Source organism: Halyomorpha halys, unplaced genomic scaffold (assembly GCF_000696795.3).
Source record: "Halyomorpha halys isolate HHAL.00 unplaced genomic scaffold, Hhal_1.1 Scaffold602.1, whole genome shotgun sequence".
In the NCBI taxonomy this organism is placed as follows: Eukaryota; Metazoa; Arthropoda; class Insecta; order Hemiptera; family Pentatomidae; genus Halyomorpha; species Halyomorpha halys.
Window position 1 is genome coordinate 1 of NW_027105306.1, and position 7148 is coordinate 7148.

Genomic DNA, 7148 nt, shown 5'->3' on the forward strand with positions numbered 1-7148 from the left:
GAATTCAAATCTCCCGCCATGTGTGACGTCATCAAAATGCTGGCTTCTGATTGGCTCCTCACGGAAGTGTGCCAGCTCCCCCATATTCTCTCTACTTATGCAGTATAATCTTGCAAAAAATAAATACAGCTTGGGGCACACAGTTATTTCGTGTGTGGAACACAAACATTTTGTGTAAGGTTCCGCACTACTTTCTGTACAATTATTCGATTTACATAATTTCTATGTTTGAATTCGTAATTGATTTTTGTTTTAAAAAAATCAATTAAAATTTATAAGGTCTTGTGCTACTTATGAGTGAGCGATTTGACTTCAATATTTAGAACAATTGTATATTTGAAAGCGCGATTGCCTATACGAGAGTGGATTTCCGGATTTTGGTGTTGTCGGATATGTTTTTCTAATTTGATGACAGTCGTGATTGAATTTTACTATCTTTATGATTTTTTTTCCTTTTTAACTGACTTAGCTAATATCTATATTTCTTTACGCCAATTTTTATTTTGTTCCTTATTATAATAAAAATCGAATGCAATATCCAACATAAGCCACAAGTGTGTTATACTGAAGTTTTTTACTTCCTTCGTTTACCAAGCATTTGAACAGTTTTTGTGGTAGAAGAAAATACAACATTTTTTTACACTCCATTTTTCTCTTGAACAGCTTTTGAATGCATGGAAGTCGTTTAATTATGAAAGTGGACACTTTCCTTTTAATGATAAGGCAGGCATATTTTTTTTTAAAAATGATAATGATAAAATTACATATATGTATATATAGAGGCAGTGGGGTAGCAGCGTTGCTACGCACCTGCCTACCATCCCTAAGGTTGCGAGTTCGACCCCGGCCCCATCCGGAATTTTTACAAGCATAAATAAAATTATACAAAATTCACTCGCAGCCTCTCTCCCCCCTCGGGCATTTGTGAGGCCCGTTAGCCAATGGGTGGCACTCACAAAAAAATAGGCGTGGGAGTGACGAACCCCCCAACGAAAAAACCACGTCAAGAAACGCGTGACTTAGGCCTACATGATCTGTCGCCCATAAAATAATAATAATATATATATGGTCATACCACATAGATATTAATTACATGCTAGTAATATTTCCATTTACAAACTAACGTACTAATAAAAAAACAACGGCACAATACAATATCTATTTGAAAAATCAGCTCTCTTTAATTTACTAAAAATCAGAAATTAAGTCTTTAATTAAATCTTTCGGGCACTCTTTTTAGGAAATTCAATAAATGTTTACTTTCTGCATTGGTATGAACGGTATGATGGAGACGCTGATGACTCATTATTCATATATGTAGTCATTATTTAAATTACTTTTTTAATTTTGAGAAAATTGGCTTTGATCCTTTTGTTCAGCTCAATAATAAAAATAAAAGTTGTTAGACTTTTTGATTTAATTTTTGGAAATTATATAAACTACACCACATACATCAAAGTGAATTTTGATGTTGAAAAAAAAAAACTACCAATAAGACATTCTGTAATTATTAAAAAATCTATAATATTTTTTATTCATAAATTAATAAGGAAATCTTCAATATTAAGAAAATGTCAAAATACTAGAAAGCTTTAATTGTCAATTCACGGTTGACCTTTTGTTCATACAAGATTTGTGTTGTATGGAGTAACTTGGTCATATCAAAAAATAGTAAGTTGTGAATAACATATACTATGACATATACTAAAGCCGATGCTACGAACACTTTCCAAGGTTGGATGCTGGATGCTTGGACGCAATGTGTCACCAACTACAAGCTGCCAATAACGTCTACTACCGAAAATTTGTGTTTTCATACATTTGATCCGAACTTGGGTCCAACTCTGGAGAGTCTCAGTCCTTAAAAGATGTCAAGAGTATCTTAATTTGGTTTCTGAACACTTCATAATATTACAACAAAGCTTGCAGCAAATGTATAGAATAGCATTCAGAATAAATTAAAATTGAATGAGTATTAATTATTTTTTCTCGGTTGGGCCAAGATTTTCATTGAAGTGTCCTATGCAACTATATTAAAATAAAAATATGTTAAACATAATAGAGTATTTAAAATATTACACACTAAATAATAACTTAAGACTAAATTTACACTAGAATATAAGAAGAAAAGGCAAAGAGGAATACTAAGAAACAAAAATACGTCAAAGAGGGTCATGAAAACCGGAAAACAGCCGTAGCGTGGGGAGCTAGTCCCCAAAGAAAAATAGCAAAATGACGATTGAAGCTTGAACTATTTCGAGACTGAATAAAAAACAAATTAAATAAGGTATTATAATAATTTCCAGCCAAGTAAGTAAAAATAGCTTCAAATATAGCTGTACTTAGAATTAATATCTGCCAGTGGATTCTTATGTAAAACTCGTTGAAAAATACGATGATAAAAAGTTTTATATTCCCCTAGGGGTCCGTTGGCATTATATGGTACATTTTATTTTTATTATTACCAAAATTATTGTTTTACTATAAACAAAATTACCGCTCTTTATTTTCCATTTTATGGTCAGTAACTCCTAAAGTATTTGAAGTAGCTGAAATATCTCCATAAACTGCTTAATGGTGCATTTAATAAGCTTAAATTTGAGGACTAATAGAGACTTTATGTTCAATAATTCTTGAGAAACAGTTTTCCCAAAACGAAAATTTATTTTCAAAATAACGAGAAATCATCATTTTGTAGATTTATTAAGCCCTAAATAGATATTTATATTGCAGATAGTTCCTGATATATCGCGCTAATTAAAAAAGGAACATTTGTAATCCATTCGTTATAAATGGATGTCTGCGTATTTACTTAAATGCACTGCTCTAAACCAGCGCTGGGCCACGATAGTAGGGAGAAAATAGGATTCAATTTAAATCCAAGATGATGTATACATCCAAAAATTTGTTTTTTAATCTTTTAGATTTTACTCATTTAAAGGGTTAAATTACTGTTGATATTTTAGAACTTATTTGCTACAAACCTAAAAATATATTTTGGCCATTTTGAAAAACTACCATCTAAGGTCAATGCAAATCTAGGAAACGTTTTACCATAATCTTTTGCACAAATGTTTGCATCAGAAACCATCGAAAACTTTAACTTTCAATAAACTAGATTAAAGCAATTATGGTCACGTTATCATTTCTATTATTTTGCTATGATATAAGGAAAATTACAAGAAAAAAATATGTGTTTACCATGAACAGAATTATGTAAGTAAAATAATACGTGGAGGTAATGATATCACCGGTTAATCTGGAAAGCATAAAATAAGAATAATCTATTATTAATATAATTCTTATATTATTTTATTTTTTATTTTTGAAAGACAAAGCCTTGTACGAATTTCATTACATAAGATATAACTATAAAACAAAACCTAAGTATAGTGCTCCATTACAAAAACAATAAACAAAAGATGGAGCAAGTGCTCTATAACAAAACTATAAACTGGACTGAGTTCGTTTCCCTTTTGCTTCCGTAGAGTAGTTGGATGTGCTCTGGGTTTCCTACTCATAGAGTAGGGTTAAGGTTACTCCTTAATTTTTTTTAAATTTAGCCTATATGTAAGATATGCTTCAGGTTTAAGTAGGTTAAAACTGCAAAGTTAACCTGTAAATGGGGTTCCTGTTTGAGTTCTTTGCTCTATTGATGTCAGTTGAGAAGTTATGATTCAGGATCTTTTCAAAAATATCGCTTTTATGCCTCAATATTCCGTTTTTGTATTAAGTTTTGAACTCATCTCTACTGGGCTATTATAACTTGGGAGATCCAGTTGTATTCTACATCAGAGATTTCTGCATCTAGCATCCTTAGTCTGTTGAAACATAGTTTTGGGAGTCTCTTTTCTGACATTATTGACAATTTGGACCAATAGTTGATTAACCTTGTTATTACATTTTCACTCAAAGAACTCCTACCTGTCTCGAGTCGTTATTACATATATTATATATACATAATTAAATTAAATAATTAAAATTAAATTGAAAAAAAAAACTTAATATAAAGTAATATAAAATATATTTATATATGATGAAGTTAAATTTATTAAACCAATTCCATAGCTATATATTTCAAATATTTTTTCATGATTCACTTTAAACATACAAATGAAGTTTTTTTTTTTTGTTGCAGCCACAAAGTTAGTAAAATATTTATTTTAATAAAAATGTTTTTTTACAGGAATTTATTATATTTACCACCTGTTAATCAGGAGAACAGGTTGAGCATGGGTCAGTTTTTTTTGTTTTTTTTTTGTATATTTTCTGTATTTTACACTTAGTAGGGTTTTAAATGAATAAATAAATAACTTTTGTCCGATTAATTTGCTTTTATTTCTTTGGGTGGTTAAGAAAATAACAAGTAAAACATTGAAAATTTAGCTTTGTTACTATTATCTATTTTGCTAAATTTTAGTTGAGTTCTGAAATTTGTTGATCAGGCAGTCGTTTATGATCTGTACAACAACATTGCTATTATCATTCGAAACATTTTAATTTTCTATTCGGATATATTATTTTATATATGTTAACTATCGTAAAATAGGGTAAGGTGAGTCCTAAAATTTCATTAGTGCAACTTCCGATTGACTTGTTATATTTCTTCTACATTTTTTTCCCTGGTTGACCTTTTGTCGCCCAAACGTTTCAATGAAGGCTCTTAGTCTTTCATTATTAAGTTATATTACATATTTTGTCAAAATATACGCCGTAAATAGAAATCGCCGTTGATTTCCTATATTTTCATATGGAACAACGCACGTGGAATCGCTGATGTCAATGTAACGTTTTTTTGTGATACTAGGTCCAATAATATTTGACACCTGTTCGAGGGTTCTTGCCAATGTGCACTAGATGACAATAACTTTTTTTTTGCATTTAAAATTGTTGCATTTTTTTTTAACTTTGTGAACCCGCAGAATTTTAACTCCATTTTATTCGGCAGGGAGTTATTATATAGTGAGCGCCAGATAGGTATCCTGTTTTTCTTTTCCATTGCGATATAAAACGCAATATTCCACTTGCCCCGAATTTGCACCCCGGTTTATCTTAGCTATTAAATTTATCGACAATGAAGTGGTTAGTTTAATAGGTCTTTAACTTTTTCCTTCTTAACCTCAGATATTTGGTCGTACTTCAAAGCCTAATTCTTCATGAGATTAATATATGAATGTGTATACTGATCGGATGACACAGAAACTACCGCACTGCAGTCGTTAGGCAGGATGAGGTACAGCGATACCCAGACAGAACGGTACGTGGTGAGCGGCAGTGACCATTTAGCTTGTGACGTGTCGCCGGTACTAATGTATACCTGCCTTTATCCCTTACACGAGGAGCTACCTGGCCGAGGCAATGTAATGGCAAAGGTCAGAGGCTGAATTTTAAGCACCCACCCGGTTATGTATATTTATAACACGGAAAGATTTGCCGAGTGAAAACCCCACGCACGAGGAAATTGACATTTTCATCTTTAGAAATTCGCTTTTATGCTATATTATTAATATTGAATTTCCAATCTCAGATACAAGGAATTGGGCGTATGAGATTTGCTTCGTTTCTACATTTAATTATAGGCCATTTTTTGAACTGACTTTTTGTTTAACAATTTCAAGGAGTTATGCCAAGTAATTGTTATAGCAATAAATTTCTGCTTCATAATCTTCAAATCGCTGCTTTGCTTTAAAAGTTTCTCATCTGACAAAAAAAAGTTTTTGTTTCTTTTGTATTTGACATATTCCACATATTGTTCCGTAGACTAGGATTACTTTATGATAGTGCTAATAGTTTTTGGACAGTTTGTTGAACTATCTTTTTTTATTTTCTGATTTTATAAAATTTCATTTTTTCTTATATTAGTAGACAATGGTAAAATGGATTATAGAGTTCATTCATGATAATAAAATAAGAAATAGAAGAAAATAATTAAAAAATAAATAATAATAAATAACAAAATTAAACTTAAAGTAAAATAACATCTTAGACACAATCATTCCTATTTAAAATATTTACATTCCGTCTGTGTAACTCCGAACCGAGCTTCCTCCCACTTGTAGAGAAAAGAACAGGACTCCAGAAGATCCTGACGTTTTTCCCTCAACGGCGTCGATGATATTAAAAGCCAGTGGAGGCTCTAGCCGGAGACGCTCAAGACTTTAGTGAAGAATCTGGCCATTGCCAGGCATGTATGTAGTTATATAATTATTTACAATAGATCTCTGGGCCAGTGGGGTTTCTTCGGGGAAGATTGTAGGGATGGGTAGTGCTAGATAGGGATTGTGTTAAGGGATCAGGATGTTGAGTGAGCTGATACAAACGGGATATTACAACCATGATGGAAGGTATTGTTACATAGTAAGGAGCATTGACCATTGTTCGAAGGACTTTGGACTGAAAGGATTGAACAAATTTGAAGTTAAAGTTTTTAGCTGTCTCCCGCAGTTTTAGTCCATAAGTTCAAATAGGTTTTATTAATGTTTCGTAAATTATTGATTTGTTGTCTACTGAAAGCTGTGATTTTTTACTTTGCAGACCACATAATTGTTCAAATAGTCGTTTAAGTACTTGTCTTTTGATTCTATTAGCTGGATTCTACGTTAGTCTTCTGTCTAGGAAAAAACCAAGATACCAGATTGTGTCTTAGAAAGGATTTGGTATGGAATTAAACTGAACTGGCGGAGAGGATCTGCGTCGGAGGATGAAGGTGAGATCTTTGCATTTGGACTCGTTTACTTTTGTAGGACGATCCTGGTTGAAAAAGTAGTCCCAGTCTACGGTACCATCTTTGGAACTTCCAATTCGAAATTTTCTAGTTAGTAAAATATCCCCCATAATAAATCAGCGAAATGTTTATGCTAATGATTTATTCGTCTACTGAAAACGAAATGAAATGTTTTCAGAGTTTTTTTGAATATACAATCAAATTACAGGCTATGTAACTTCAGGTATTTCTGAAAATTTAAACATTTGTGTTTTTTGTAGTACTGATTGTGAATCTAAAATTTGTGTCCTTACATTTTTTTTACCGAGACTTCTGCTCCTTATTTCACTGGACCATATTCTAAATAATATTTTGGAAATTGGCTTTCGTTTCAAAATGGATTGTTTAGTCAAATAATAAATTATCAAATTAAATAGTCTCCATT